The sequence below is a fragment of the Magnolia sinica genome, chromosome 2 (genome assembly GCF_029962835.1).
Source record: "Magnolia sinica isolate HGM2019 chromosome 2, MsV1, whole genome shotgun sequence".
NCBI lineage: Eukaryota > Viridiplantae > Streptophyta > Magnoliopsida > Magnoliales > Magnoliaceae > Magnolia > Magnolia sinica.
Genome location: NC_080574.1, coordinates 52,737,323 through 52,755,378, shown reverse-complemented (window position 1 = coordinate 52,755,378; position 18,056 = coordinate 52,737,323).

The window sequence follows — 18,056 nt, the reverse complement described above, 5'->3', positions numbered from 1 at the left end:
CACTGAGATTTGCATCAGGCGGGGCCACTATGATTTACGGTGTGGCCCATTGATGTGTAACTCGGTGGGGCCCGCTGTGATTCATGGTGTGGCCCACTGAGGTATTCCTCAGGTGCGACCCACCGTGGTTTGTGGCTGGGTCCAGTTTGGATCCGGCCCACTTTTGTGTGGCCGAGCTCAGTTCAAACCATGACCCAAGTTGTGGCCAGATCTCGACCCAGTTTAAATGGATGGGCTGGTTCAGACCATGGCCTAAGTTATGAATGACGTCTCAGCTGGTTTTTGAAGTTGAGCTTGGACTCGACTCGGCCCAGCACCACCAGTAGAGTCCAGCCCACTACATGGTTTCCTATCCTAGCCGACAATAACTCCAACAGCCATGTGTTATTGGATGAAAAGAAAACGAGGGGAGATTGAGTGTCACCTGGCCTGCTCCGATGCTGGCTGAGTCAACTCAAGCACAAGATAGCTACAGCTACAGCAACGGGTTGGATGAAACAACACCTGCGGACACTCCTTCCGAGTTAGTAAGATTTCACGACTGATAGGAGCTAACCGAGATATCTAGCATACTTGATGAAAGACCCTGGTCCCAGGTCTTGGGTGAGCAGTGACTCGCCTTGCCTATGCGGCTGAGAATGGACAGAGTCAGGTTAACTCGGAGCCTGGTGAAGCACCCCTGCTACCTCTCTCTCTCTCACTCTCTCCTATTCACTCTCCTTCTCTCTCTCTCTCTCCTATTTTTCCTCTTTTCCTTTCTTTGGTGTGGATCCCGAGATGAACTAACTGCTCTTATAGCCGAGAGGGCTTGCTTGTACGATCCAGCCAATGGTTGGGATGAAAACGTCACTTGTCACGACCCTCCTTAAAAAGCTCGTGCGCATGGGGTCCATCCGACCCTGGGAATGGATTCCCACTGTAATGGCCCACTAGAAAAGCAAGTTTTCATCCCTTGTGGGGCCCATCTCGTCAACATGGGTTGGTCGTTCTAATGAGGAAGATGAGAGGACCGTTAACAGCCAATCATCATCCACGGTGTTTTGCTAGGATCTGGTCTGTTTGAACGAATCACAATGCTATCTAAGGCCTGTTACTAATACCAGGGGTTTACTTCTCCCGGAAGTGCCCCGATTCACCGTATTAGATTTAGACTGAATGACAGTAGTCCACTAAACCCGAAACTATAGAATAATTTTTGTCTTGTCAGGCTAGATGTCCATTACAGGCAATGACTCAGGATGGTGCCTAGGATCTCTCAAGTCTGCAAGCTGGGTGCATGGGATGTGTGAATGTCCTAGGTGATGACCTGAAATTTGAGTAAAGTTAGCACCCTCATTCGATCACAAACATGTAACCTTCGGACAGTGGGGTGATGACTAAACTTGGGGCATTGATCAAGATTATTACCCTGCCCAAATCTATATACTTTGGGACCCGATTGATGATCGATCACCGTTAATCTGAGGCAGGGCCCTCCTGGTTGATTGGTGCACCCAATCATCAGATGGTTATGTCGGATCATCGATCCCTTAGTGGGGCACCTATCTAAGGGCATAGATTCCCACGTATGTCACGCCCCAAATTTAGAAACCAGGGTCACAAAATTCCCAATCACCAAATCTGGTGCCGACAGCCTCTGTAGTACCCCATTTTCGGTTCCCAATGTGCATGCACTAGATTCCGATCCTGGGATCTTATAAGGAGGATTTTTCAACGTACATTTATCTCATAAGAAGCATAACCATAAGTATACCCAAATCACAAGAACAACATCATCATCACATATCCACTAATATAAACATTTGAATACAGTGCTGAAAGGAAATGCATATGTCAAAGTCAAAGCTCCAGAAGTCAGCTAATGGTCCAAGCTCCACGCCGCTGCAACCTAACATCACCTGCACGCATCTATCATGAATAAGCTTATAGAAAGCTTAGAGGGTGGTGTAAGTGTGTGCACAAGGTAAGTGCCAAGTATTCAATACAATGCCATAATCATACAATATTAAAAATACTGGTAAGATCATGAATCATACGATATCAGAGAAAATGGAAATACTAACAAGTCCATGAGTTAAACAATATCAGAGTATGCAATACAGATTAGCTATACAAATGATGAGTCATAAAGAGCCAAATATCAGATGTCGAGGATGCAATGTAATATACAATTCCTTATGAGTTCACGAATACCATCAGCCGTATCTATACAATATAAATGTAGAAACACAATAACCCAAAATGCCATATGTTGCGGATGTAATGCAATATGCGGTGCGAATAGAATGACCATGCCGAAGTGTGAAGTCGGGATGATAATACGTAGTATCACAGGCTATGGGGTCCATCACAAGGGACTTCTATCCAAACCAGTCACATACCTAATTTGGATAGTTAGACTCAATGTGATAAACTCCTTATCTTAGGTTAGTCGCGCGCCCCAACCGAAATCATGGCCATTTCGGAGGTACACATAACAAATAGTTACGCACCACCACCCCGATGGATAGTGAATGAATGAATGAATGAATGAGTATGCAACTCCTGCTTAATAAGTCCACATATCAGTACTGTTCATCTCTGGGACATCACCGGGGTCTAGTACACTCTACACTAGCTTGCCGCCCCATCAAGCGCACAGCTGGGTAAGTGAAAGAGACCTCACTATCCGCTTAGCCAATAGTCAACCAATATCTACCCAGCAAGTCGATAGCGGACCCATTCACGAGCTGATCAAACTTAGCCAAGCTATGCCTACTCCCTTAGGCGGGTAAGGTCACATCCCCTCCCAATCGACTACCACATAGTGGGAGACGCGGCCTACAGATATCGGCCCTCATGTGCTCATATATATCCACTCGGTCTCGCGTTGGGGCATCCTCTGTACCAAGAGGGTTTAGAAATTTTTACCCAGGGCCATCTATGGCAGCCCGATGCTTGAATTAAACATTTTCGGTGTCTCATCTGGCCATCCACGATATGCTTGTGGAGGCTACGACCCTGATGTCGCTAGGGCGTATAGTAATTACAACACACAATGCAAGATGCATGAGTCATACAATCCAGTCATGCACCAATCTTGCACATACTTTGCACTCATGTAAGATAACCTCCACCTATCAGGGTGTCTCATAATAACCTGCCCAATGACATATGCAATGACCAAGCACATCTCGTAACAAACATGCATATGATACGTATGGGCATGTATCGTGATGCTATGCTATCATATACTCATAATCGGGATCAATAATCGACCTCGACAATGTGAAAATTTAACCAACATTGCCCCAAGGAATGGCCCACATAGAGCCTAACATATAACAGACTCATGGCTTCGCATAAGGGCCTAATATACAACACCATAGGCCTTACTCAAGAGCTCAATACACATCACGATGGGCCTCTCACATGGGTCTAAGATACATCACAATGGGCTCCATTGTCTAGCCCTCAAATGCACCACAATGGGCCTCATCGCATAGGCCTAATACACATAACATTGGGCCTCAAACACGGGCTGAATACACATCACAATGGGCCTCAAATATGGACCACATATACATCACATTAGGCTTCGATAATCGGAATCGGCCTATACAATCAGCCTCGACAATCAAAATCGACAATTGGAATCGGCCTTGACAATTGGTCTCGACAAACGGAATCGGCCTCAACAAACGGACTCGGCCTTGACAAATGGAATCGGCCTCGATAATCGAAATCGGCCTCATCAATCGGACTCAACCTTGACAATCAGAATCGGCCTCGACAATTGGAATCGACATACGAAATCGGCCTCAACAAACAGAATGGATGATCAGAATCGACAATTGGAATTGGCCTCGACTAACGGACTCAGCCTTGTAATTGGACTCGACCTTGACAATTAGAATCGACAATTGAAATCTGCCTCGACAAATGAAATCGGCCTTGTCAATTGAACTCGGCCTTGATAATCGAAATCGAGAATTGAAATCGGCCTCGACAATCGAAATCGACAATCTGAATCAGCCTCAACAATCGGCCTCGAAAAATGGAATCGGCCTCGTCAATCGGACTTAGCCTCGACAATCGGCCTCAACATACGGAATTGGCCTCGTCGATCGGACTCGGCCTAAACAATCAGCCTCGACTAACAGAATCGGCCTCGTCAATCGGACTCAGCCTTGACAATCTGAATCAGCCTTGACAATCAGCCTCGACAAATGGAATCGACCTTGTCAATCGGACTTAGCCTCGACAATCGAAGTCGGCCTTGACAATCGGCCTCAACATATGGAATCAGCCACGTCGATCGGACTCGGCCTCGACAAATGGAATCGGCCTCGTCAATCAGACTCAGCCTCAACAATCGGAATCGGCCTCAACATACGGAATCGGCATCATCGATCAGACTCGACCTCGACAATCGGCCTCGACTAACGGAATCGGCCTCGTCAATCAGACTTGGCCTCGACAATCTGAATCGGCCTCGACAATCAGCCTCGACATACAAAATCAGCCTCGTCGATCAGACTCGGCCTTGATACTCATCCTCGACAATCGGTATCGGCCTCGATGATTGATGAGAATGAGACTAATAAAGCCTAAGGGAAGATCACAATGTGGACATTCAGCCATCATTGCCCATCAATGTGGACATTTAATGAACATTGCAAGCAAGGAGTAGCCCACATAAAGCCAAATGTATAATGGGCCCATGGCCCCACACAAGGGCCTGATATACTTCTCTATGGGCCTCACTCAAGGGTCTCATACATCAAATGGGCCCCATCACATGGTTTGAAGATACATCTCAATGGGCCCCATCATATGGGCTATAAACACATCACATCAGGCCTTGCCCATGGGTCACGAATACATCACAATGGGCCACAACCCATGAGCTTCAAATACATAATAGGTGGGCCCTACACATGGGCCTTATACACATCGAGTGGGCTGCATCAATGGGCCGCACTAATGGGCCTCATAGATGGGCTACAAATATATCAAGGTGGGCCTCATAGATGGGCCACAAGTATGTCAAAGTGGGCTCTCGAATGGGCCATAAAATACATCAAAGCGGGCCTGATGGATGGGCCCCGAACACATCAAAGGTGGGCCTCATGGATAGTCCATAAACACATCAAAGGTGGGTTTCCACCGTCCAGTTCACAGGGAAGGTGCGGATATAACACATCTTCAAGGTAGGGCCCATCGTAACATTATTTTCTATCCAACTTGTTCATACGGTCATAAAGACCTGAATCCAGAGATAAAACAAATACTATATTGATCTAGAACTTCTATTCTCTCAAAAGAATTTTAACGGTGGACGTTCAATCTTTACTGTTTCTGCAATGTGGTCCACTTGATAACTAGATCTGTCTAATTTTTTTATTCTTAAGCCTGGAGACAGGCTCACCAAATGGATAGACGGTAGGGATACATCACATGCATCATGGTGGGGCAAGTCGTCAATGGATGGACAGTAGGGATACAACACATGCATCATGGTGGGACCGTGCATGACTTACATCATAGTGGACTCCACCCTCAAAATGGATGGACGGCATGGATGTTAGGCTTGCTGCACTGTCCAGCAACTGGACGGTGCAGATATATACATCATGGTGCGGTCAACGTAGTGGCCCACCAATATGTTCTTAATAATATAAGTATATTATATAATATAATATTATTTATTATGTATATGTGAGCAGGTGGTAGCACTGCCCATACTCACCGTCCAGATTCATCTAGATGGTGCAGATCCCATGTTTAAAGGTGGGTCCCATGTAGGAGTGGCCCACCCATTTTAATATTATCAATATATATTATATATTATATATTATAATATCATATATTATATATATGATTCGGTGGTAGGAGGCTGCCCATATCCACTATCCAGATCCATCTAGACGGTGTGGATGCCAAGATAAAGGTGGGTCCCACGTAGCAATGGCCCACCACAATATATATTACATAATATAATATAATATAATATAATGTCATACAATATAATATAATATCATATATTATAATATAACATGATGTATAAAAAAAAAGGCTACCGTCCAGAGACCCCTGGATGCTCTAGAAGGTGTTGATCTAACATACGAGATCATGGTGGGTCCACACGTGTGGCCCACCTCTCATACACATATACTATATAATATATTATATTAATATATATATATATATATATTATATTAATACATATTATACTATCTCTCTGTTTTTTTTTTTAAAAGTTAGTGTGTAATTAGTACACTCCAGCGTCGAATCACACTACATTGTTAGCCACACCCCACTGCCTCCACTGACGGTATGATTCAACACAGGCATCATGGTGGGTCCCACATGGACGTGGCCCACCTAATTTGGATCGCTCTATTATTCGTGTTTTTCCTTTCCGTCCAGGCCCGGTTACGGGCTTAACGGTGTAGATCTAACACATCCATCAAGCAGGTCCCACAAAGGTGGATGGCATGGATAACATACCTACTTCATGGTGGGCCACACACCTCTTCGTCATCATCACCATATAAAGGAAGAGAGAGAGAGAGAGAGAGAGAGAGAGAGAGAGAGAGAGAGAGAGATGGTGATGGAGGGACCCTGCCACTATGGGCCCCTCATGATTACAACACATACATCAAAATGGATCCCACATATAAGTGGACCCTCAAATGCAAATCGACAATAGATCACCCACCTATCGGCCTTCTTCCTTAGCTCCTTGAACTCCTATACTCATTGCCTTCAATTCTAAGGGAGGTTGATGATGAATGAATGGTTGAGATGGGAGATGAGAGGATAGAAAAATGGGTCACACTCTTAGATTTATGAGAGAGCTTGGACGTTGGGTGTTTGCTCTTAGGAGTTAGAGAATTATTAGAGAATGAGAAAAAGAGAGGAATGATGGATTGATAAGGAATGGTGGGATGGGTGTTATAAAGAATAGGGATAAGAAGGTATGGGTTTAGTTGAAAATTGTGTAAAAGAGGAATGGGTGGGGGGAGACAGAGTTGACTTGGGGAAAAGAGAGAATGGGTGCTTGTACTTGGGATAGGGTGAGGTGGCATTGAGGTATGGAGGGTGTACTTGACTTGATTGATGGGACCTATTGTAGAGATTCTCTCGGAATTCGTAACACGTGACGTTTCTTTAGAAATGCGGACCCACATCTCCTGGCCTGGATATCAGATTAGTGCGCGAGTCGTGGCATTAGAACCATAGCGACAGCATGGTCGCTAGGGTACAAGTTGACTCCGATATGCAGGACCTGGCTTAGGATCGCGCGCAAACGTCGGATACAATTGAGGGTCGTCAAAATTTGATCGGGAGGACCGCAGAGGCATACTGAATTGTACGGGCTAGAATAGGGTCTCACAACTCTGCCCTCCTAATAAAATTTTCGTCCTCAAAATTTACGGAACAGATAGGGGAAGAGGAAACATCATCAAGTATATAAGTTAAGGCACAATCAATCTACCAAAGGATTAAGATAGTGTTCTCTAATCTCAACCTCGCCTTCCCAAGATGCATCATCAACACTATGGTGACCCTATTAATCTTCAGATCTCGGATAAAAAATGATCGTAAATGGAATACTATGCAGCCTCACAATTTCAACGGTAGGGGGCTATATCAGAAAATCTCTAAGTTATTCGAACTCGAGGATCTAACCATTTTAGGTTCTCAAAAATGTGATGTTATCTTCAGGTATTTCCAAGTTATGCTCTGATAACAACTTCTGTCACGCCCTAAATTTGAAAACCGGGCTCACAAAATTCTCAATCACTGAATCTGGTGCTGACAGCCTCTGTAGTACCCCATTCTCGGCTCCCAGTGCGCATGCACCAGATTCCGATCCTGGGATCCTATAAGGAGAAATTTTCAACGTACATTTATCTCATAAGAAGCATAACCACAAGTATACCCAAATCACAAGAACAACATCATCATCACATATCCATTAATATAAACATTTAAATACAGTGCTGAAAGGAAACACATGTGTAAAATTCAAAGCTCCAGAAGTCAGTTACATGCTCCAAGCTCCACGCCGCTGCAACCTAACATCACCTGCACGCATCTATCGTGAATAAGCTCATAGAAAGCTTAGAGGGTGGTGTAAGTGTGTGCACAAGGTAAGTGCCAAGTATTCAATACAATGCCATAATCATAAAATATCGAAAATACTGGTAAGATCATAAGTCATACGATATTAGAGGAAACAGAAATACTAACAAGTCCATGAGTCAAATAATATTAGAGTATACAATACAGATCAGCTATGCAAATGAGGAGTCATAAAGAGTCAAATATAAGATATCGAGGATGCAATATAATATATAATTCCTTATAAGTTCATAAATACTGTCAACCGTATCTATACTATATAAATGTAGAAACATAGTAACCCAAAATGCCATATGCTGCGGATGTAATGTAATATGTGGTGCGAATAGAATTACCATGTCAGAGTGTGAAGTCGGGATGATAGTACGTAGTATCACAGGCTATGGGGTCCATCACAAGGGACTTCTATCCAAACCAGTCATCAGAGGGTTGTGTCGGATCAACGATCCCTTAGTGGGGCACCTATCCAAGGGCATAGATTCCCACGTATACCTCTCATAGGCCCCCATTAGCTTGAAACGACCTCCCCTAAGGTTAGTATGATGGACAAAGTGCCATTGGGGCCATTTGGGTACAAACTGGCACTATAAATACCCTCTTACCTTACACCCCCTCACTTTACACGAATTTGGTGCTCTAATCTTGAAATTGAGAGAGAGAGAGAGAGAGAGAGAGAGAGAGAGAGAGAAAGAGAAGAAATAAGAGGAGAAAGAGGGTGTGAGAGAAGGATTGATTGGGGGAGCTTGTTCTTCCCTCCTCCGGTTGTCGTCTGTGCTATAGCTAAAACCTCTTCGAATCCTCTTCGTAGAAATAAGGTAAAATTCGACCCTTGTTTTCAAACCCTAGAGAAATTAGAGGTTTTCCCCAAATTCCTTATAAACTCTTGTGTATTGCATAGGTCTCAGCGATTTCCCCTGAAACCTTAATCCTATGAACACTAAGCCGGGCGACTCTTCGCAAAGGTGAAGACCATTATCCTTAGGTTACTTTTTATCAACCCTTGAGGGTCCTATTTAATGATCACTTGTTGTGAATGTTTTATTGATTGTTAGTATGACTATATTTCGAGTTTAATTACAACATGTGTCATTGGTTGTTTAGTAATGATCACATGTTTGATAAAATACATAAGTAATTGAATGTGTTGTTTTATCAATGCTGATATGCTTGATGGAATGCCTAGGTAGATGTGTGGTTCTAGTTGATGCTTACATGCTTGATAAAATGCCTATGTAGATGTGTGGTTTTATCAATGCTCATATGTTTGATAAAATACCTAAGTAGCGATGTTGTTCTATTGTTGCTCACATATTTGATGAAGTGCCTTAGTGGTTATGTTGTTAAATCTATGCTATGAAGACATGACAAATTGTTAGGCCGTAATGATGCTTAGGTTGCTTACAACATTGGGAAAGTTGGCTAACTGCCCGAACTAAGGGGTGGCCCAAGTTAGGTCAACCACCCTAGGATTGCTCGATCGACCCCGGGTCGAACAAGAATGACCGACATAATTGGGCTACACAGGTTGCTCGCACCCAATGTTGGTCGAGCCGGAGTTCCCTAAGCCGATCGAATTAGCCTAAGAGTCGACTGACCGTATGTGTACATAATGTATGACAATGATAATTAGAATTTAGGATAACCCCATTCCCATTGAATGAGTCTACTTATGACCATTAACGAAATGATCCACTAGACTTATTGGCCATGCATGGTGGTATGGGACACCATGTCCAAGTTATTAGCCTACGCTAAGTTGATGAGCCTCCTCATAGTGACCAATGACTAATCAAGGAGGTCATGAGACCAGTATATCAAACTATAATGATGACGCGACCGTTCCATAATTATGTTTGGGTGACGACTCTTACATCATTTGTGGGTGGCCTCCACCCCTTGATGGGCTGCCTAACCCTGTACATCCGGGCTGTGTCATTCGGGTCCTTAGTGATTAGTCGGGCCAATTAATCGGACCATTGTTAGCCCCTCATTGATTGGGGAGTTGTCGTATGAGTGACAAAACCAAATATGGATCAAGGGACAGGTAAGGAGCCACTTCTTCTGCCCTGAGCCTCGTGATTCGGTTGAGACTACAATAAAATGAAGGTACCCTAGCTTCCCCAATATGCTGGATGAATGGAACTTAATAATTACTCGACTAACATATGCATTCACCGCATTGCATTCAATGAGACTTGCGATTTGGCATTGGGCCGCTTGTGAAGAAGTGTTGGCATATGTGAAATAGGTGTCGAAATCGCTTGGAAGTGCTATTTGGAAAAAGCATGCATCATGTAATACCTTCATATGCACATTTAACAAGAGTATTATAAATTGTCTGATTTCTTGATTTTTATTACCTGTACTGATTGTGTTGATAACATGCGTAACTTAGAACTAATGGAACTATTGACTTGATCACTCACTCCCACTCTGAGAAGGTGTTTTAAAACACCAACATGACACTATTGTAAATGTAGGGGTCACTGAGGCAGGCATGTTAGAGGATACATATACCTGGATCAGGAGTACTTATTCTTCCAGTTATCAGATGGGCCAATATAACAGGCGCTTCACTTGGTGAGTCGCGGCGGACATCTTTTGGGCATTAAGAGATCTTTACCTTAACACATTTTTTTTTTACTTGTATATTGGGCCCTAGCTGTAAATCCTGCATTCTACATAAACATACTTTGCATGCATAGTTAAATTATTCATTTTGGGCATTGTGTTTATTCTAGAGTATGTTGCACTGCTTGGCTTAGCTCTATGATTGCTAGGATATATTACTAAATGCACGAAATGGTCGTACTTCTGCAAAGCATAAGTGACAACCGAAATATCAAGAATTGAGTACGTGCTCAACCTCTAAATTTTGGGGGGTTACAGAAGGTGAGCCAATAATGTGACACCCTGTAAGGCATGGACCAATGATCATAACCGTTAATCATCCAGCCAAAGTATGTGAAATAGCATAGACATGACGTAAGGTACATGGCTGATCTCCATTCTTGATTGTGGTTTTCTAGTTAGATATTATTACATGCATGTGCGTCATTATCCTAGTATGGGAATCCTAACTATTCATCCAACTCCATAAAAGTTATAACCAACCCCACATATCACGTGTACGGGAGAAAAACTTATTAAATCAAGTTTTGGGTGGCACATGCATTTCTCCAATTTTGCTGAACATGGGTTGTCAAGTAAAATTTTCTATGTTGTGGTAGGACAAACCACAATTGGTTAAGATCTTTCAATTTAGTAGATTTTTTTCGAGAATTCCTCACCTAAATTTCAAATGCATTTCATTTATTCCCATCCAAATATAAATGAGTAAGCCATTTACTCCCAATTCATTTACCTCAAATTCCATTTCCCATTTGCCTCCATTTACAAGCTCCCAAACGATCCCTAACGTGAGGCCTATTAGATCATTGGTGCGGAATGCCAAACCATGTGCTCTCCAAAATCAAAATGACCAGCCATCTTCATAAAGAAAACCTGAGCTCCCAGTCAGAGGTACCCTTCTAGCAATTGTTAGATTATCTTGATGTGGAAATCCTAGAGATCTAGCTATGCATAGGACATAGAGATCTAGGGTTTGGATGGCTTACCTATTTGAGACACCATATATAAAGGAGTAGAATACCAGAATACCAAAGATATAATGATCAGATCTTCCTCTCCTTAACACCCCTATAATAGAAGAATCGATGGGACTTTGCATTCTATGCGTAGTGTAGGATCGGGGACCTAGCCCTTAATATATATTGGCTGGGGTGTAGAGAGTTTGAATCCCATCACAACTCTCTCCCCACGGCTCCACACCTGTTCAATCCTAGTTGTATACAAACAACCTTGCGTATCAGGCTATAGCACTCTACCCCTTACGCATTCTTATGTAGAAATTGTGCGTAACTCACAATGAAGTGGGGTCCACTGGTTTACCCAATCACATAATCCAACTATCAGATAAATCTAAACCATCGATCAATAAGGCCCACTTTATAGAGTCTAACATTCTCCCACTTGAGCTATATTGAACAATGTCTAACATTCTCACACTTGAGCCATATTGAACAATGTCAATGATTAATCTGTAGAAAATTCTTTTGAAAAATTAGTATTAATTTTAAGAAAACATCCAAATGGTTAGCTAATGCAACTGTTGGATAATATAGGTAATGCTATTCAATCTGGTCCATTAAGATTGTCAATTTCGAATCACGGTACTCATCACAACATTTAATTTAGGTGAAGTGAGGCTAAGCGCGGTCACAAATACCAACAATCTTGATGACATAGATCTTGAACTAGGAAGTGTGGTATATGGATTACATATTCAGTGTGATGATGTGTGTCTATCCTTACGAAGTCTTGAAGCTTTCAAATGTCTCCAACAAGACATAGCTATAGTTCTACTTTCTCAAATTAGATTGCGCATACTGAGTGAGAAGTAGAAATAAAACTTTATTTCAAAATCATCAAACTATATAAAATGAGATCTCTAATTGTCTGTGAAAAGCAAAGCACGCTCAAGCTCTTACTAACTGAAAACATTTGTGGGATCAATGACTCCTATAGATGTCACATGCTCCTGAAATGGCGTGATAGGGAGCCCTTTAGTGAGCGGATTTGTAATCATTTACTTAGTGTTGATGAACTCCACAAACACTTGATGATTCTGAACTCTTTCCTTTACAATAAGATATTTGATGTCGATATACCTCGACCTTGATGAATGCTTGTTGTTACTAGAGAAGGAAATAACACCTGAATTGCCACAAAATATTCTCAATGGTTTCGGGATATGCTCCAGTACCTGTGAACCTGAGAAGAAACTCTGTAACCATAATGCCTGATTAGATGCCTCATGACAGGCAATAAATTCAACTTCCATAGTGGACGAGGTTATGGTAGACTATTTCACACTTTTCCAAGACACAGCTCCTCCAACCATTATGAAGATGTATCCTGAGGTGCACTTCTTAGTGTCAACATAGCCAGTGAAGTCTATGTTTGAATATCCAATCAACTCTAATCGATCAGATCTTCTGTATGTGAGTCTGAAGCCCTTCACTCTCTGTAGATACTGTAGCACTTTCTTTATAACTATCCAATGTTGTATTCCTGGATTAGATAAATATCTCCCCAACATTCCAGTGACAAAGGTGATATCCAGTCATGTACAGACTTGAGCATACATGATGCTCCCTACTACTGATACATAAGGAAATTGTTTCATTTGATTCTTCTCCAAATGATTCTTTAGATATTGAAATAGGCCAAATTTGTCATCCTTTATAATGGGCGACTGTCTAGAAGCACAATTTTGCATGCCATACCTTTTGAGTACCCTAGTAATATAGGTCATCTGTGACAGGCTGAGTAGTCCAAGTGATCTGTCACAATGAATCTCAATGCCGATGACATAAGAGGTACCACTGACGTGATGCCTGTTTCAACTCATAAATGGATTTCTTTAGCTGACAAACTAAATGTTCTAAGCCATGAGCTACAAAACCTTCAGGTTGTAACATGTATACATTCTCATGTAGATCCCCACCGAGAAATGTTGTCTTTATAACCATCTGATGTAACTCTAAGTCCATGTGAGCTACCAGAACCATTATAATTCTAAATGAGTTTTTCTTAGATACTGGTGAGAAAATTTTCTTAAAGTCAATGCCCTCACGCTGATTAAAATCCTTGACAACAAGTCTAGCTTTATATCTTTCGACATTTTCCTTAGGGTCCTGTTTGGTTTTAAATATCCATTTACAACCAATTAGCCTTATTCTAGTAGGTAATTCAACAAGATCTCACACTTTATTATCCCTCATGGATTTTAACTTATCTTTCATGGCATCAAACCAACGAGAAGGATCAACACTTTGTTTGACTTGTGTAAAGGAAACAAGATCCTTTTCCACCCCTATGTCAAAGTTGTGCTCCTATAAGTATATGATGTAATCGTATCGATTTACAGGCCTTCTATCTCTTTCAAATCTTCGCAATGGTTCAGCTTGTTGGGTGTGGTCTTTATTTTCCTCATTAGTGGTTTGTATACAAGGTTCTACGTGGTGTTCTGCAGTGACTGCAGGATCGATTGCATCATTAATATCTACATGATCTTGAGTGACTATGACTAGAGTCACGGTCCTTTGTTCCTCGAATATAAAATTTCTAATGTTCGTGCTTCCACTATTTTCAGTATCCTCAATGAATCAGACATTCCCAGTCTCAACAATCCTGATAGAGTACAAAGGATAGTAGAATCGATACCCCTTTGATATATCTGGATATCCTATGAAGAAACAACTTACGGTTCGACGATCAAGCTTCTTTTCATGCGGGTTATAAATTTTGGCCTCAGCAGGACAACCCTAAACATGCAGATATCAGAGACTTAGTTTTCTCCCATTCTACAACTCAAAAGGAGTTTTGCTTACTGCTTTCCTAGGGACCCTATTCAGTATATGAATTGCAGTTTTAATCGCATCACCCCATAGGAATTCTGGCAATGTCAAATTACTAATCATGCTTTGCACCATATCCATAAGGGTGCGATTATGCCTCTCAGCCACACCATTCTGCTCTGGAGTACCAGGCATAATGTACTGAGTGACAATGCCACAATCATGTAGGTATCTAGCGAATGGTCATGGATTGCATCCTGATTCGTCATATCTGTCATAGTATTCACCACCAGTTCAGATTTGACAACTTTAATCCTTTTATTGAGTTGCTTTTCAACTTCGGCCTTATAGATTTTAGAGGCATCCAGGACATCTGATTTTCCACTGATAAGGTAGAGGTACATGAAACAAGAGTAGCTATCTATAAAGGTAATAAAATATTTGTGTCCACTCCATGAAGCCATAGGAAATGGTCCACAAATGTCTACATGTACCACCTCTAAGAGACCTACACTCCTGGTTGCACCTTTCTTTCTAGTTCTGGTATGTTTTCCTTTCATGCAATCAATGCATACTTTATAGTTGGAGAAGTCTAGAGAATGTAGAATTCCTTCTCGCACAAGTCCGTCTAATCTCTCACGAGATATATGACATAGTCGCCTATGCCACAACATGGAGGAATTCTCATAGTCTAGCCTTTGCTTGGACCCTACTTTACTTCAATGCAAGGCATTAACATTTTAGACGTGTGAGGTAATCAAATCTAACCAATATAAGTTGTTCACTATTGAGTCGGTGCCAACTTTAATCGAATTAAAGTAAATACTAAAGCTTTTATTTTCAAAGTGGAATGAATATCTCAACTTATCCAAACAGAAAATTGAAATTAAATTGCGTCTTATAGACGACACACAAAATGTATCTACTAAATCCAAAAAATAACCAGACTCTAACTTAAGCCTATAGACTCTAATTGCCTTCATGTCTACCTTGACATGATTGCCTATGTATACTGAGCGCTTTGCATCAGTTGGTGGCCTGGCCTGTAATAATTCCTACATAGAAGTGCATATGTGAATAGTAGTTCCTGAATCTATCCACCAGGAATCTGCCAACGCATCGGTCAGATTAGATTCAAAACAGATAAGAACGAATGATTACATTTCTTTATGAGCCATTTCTGATAATTTTTGCAGTCTTTCTTCAGATGACCCGTCTTTTTTACAAAAGAAGCACGGATTGCCTTTGACCCGTTTGCGTTTCGATCCATTTCCAGATTGATTCCTATTATTTCCTGATGGAGGACCAGATAATTGATTATTAGAACCTTTGTTCCTCTTCCTTTTACCTTTATGCCAATGTCCATGCCCATGTCATGAGATCACCATATTAACATTTTGCACTTTGCCCAATAGCCTGATCTTGTCTTCTTCTTGGACACACTAAGTGATCAGTTCATCCAATGTCCACATGTCCTTCAGAGTGCTATAGTTTACCAGGAACGTTCCGTATTCAGGAGGTAAGTTATTCATGATCAAGTGAATCAGTTGGTCATCAGTAAGTATGAGGCATAGAGAGCAGATATTAAACACGACTTCGATCTGCTCTATGATGTATTCACGAATATTTCTTTTTCCGTCATAGGATGAACGAGTTAGTTTATTCAAAAGAATACCCACTTCAGATTTATTAGATTTCTTGAATCGTTTTCTCATTTCAGTCAGGAAAGCTTTAGCCTTATCTACTTTAGGCATCACACCTTTCATAGACTTAGAAATCGAATACTTTATGACTTTTAGGCACGTATCATTTGATCTAAACCATGCCTCGTAACGATTGATGTCAGATTCAGTGCCATCGTCAGATGGTTTTAGCGGTTCTGGTGTTATCAAGTAAGATCTAATTGCAGGCAACCCAAGACAACTTCAATGGATTCCTTCCATTGAACATAATTAGATCCATTTAGGGCAGAACTTGGTGCGTGCTGGTTGGAATTGAGGCTGAAATAGGAGAGAAATATATATATACTTACATTAGTTTATTATTTCATAAAACAATTCATGAATATAAACAAATATCAGGCAAAGATAATCAATTCAGTTGCTAAGGGAAGCATCAACTGAATTATCCAGGGTGAAGATGGGCCCAACCATCACATCCTGGTGTGAATCTGTTACATCATCATCATTCCTCCTATGGGAGGTAATAATAATATGTCAATGATCCTCCTGAATATGAAGCTAAGTGATGTCAGTTATGTAAAGCTGAGACACTCAACACCTGTGGGTGAGATGAGTTTTTCAACCTTACATCACCACCATCATTTACTTCACCTATTCATGTTACTGCCAAACAATAAACATTTGTGTTTTCGTTATCGTATGCATGAAAACGTGAATGCAACTATATGCAATCCTCCTTATCTTAATGTCACAAGTCTGTATTTGTAAAATTTTCATCGATTGAGGTCACTATGGTGGCTAACACAACCGAATTCAATTATACGAATATAGACTTAGGATTGCGATAATAATCCTGTCCTCAACGGATTATATCCATATTAGTCCGATACGACCCATAAGTTAGTTGATACTGACCTTTTGGAAAACCTTAAAGTGAAACATACAAATAGGTTTCACACCATATATTCCAACGTTCCATATCAACTCCTAAGGATGGATGATGGGCCAATAGTAGGACTGAATCAGGACTCTCTATCGCCAGGTCATAATAAATGAGTAAAGTAAATCTTGTTCATTACATTTACATGATAGATAAGAAATATTAACCTTTAACAACTAGATGTGTAGATTTATTCATGGGTGTCTACAACATGGATGAATCAACCCATATACCGAATATTTAGCAAATATAGGTTATTATCTACATTATCTATCTAGAGAATGCGTCAGATTGATTGCTCATAGTGAACTATTCACACCGATTAGATGTAGGCTAACATATGACTCAAACAGAATGGTCCAAAATTGGACTCTAACCAGACGGTCATGTTATATCGATGAGGCCTACCACATAGAAACCTTATATGTGGGCAATGGGCCGGCTACCAAGACATGGCCCATGATAGACTAAGGTACAAATCAAATGGGCTAGATCTGCAATGGGCCTACTGTATAAATCAAATGGACCAGATTTGTAATAGGCCTACTGCCAGTGTTAGGTCCACAAGAGACAATAGCGTGAGCCCATTCGTGGGTCCAGATGGTGGGCCTGAATGCATGTAATCGAGTCTATAGACCCGACTACCTATAAGGTCAGCTTCGACCGAGCAGCATCAGTCTACAACTGACTGAGGGTAACAACGAGAGAGAGAGAGAGAGAGAGAGAGAGAGAGAGAGAGAGAGAAATCTCCCATTCCTAAGATGAATTCGCATTCAGTCGAAGATCTCGACACCTACGATGCCGATTCGAGAAAAATCAGGCCATTTTTGACCTACTTAGAGCAGCTGCTGAAGGGAGAGGGAGATTTCTCCTTTTTCG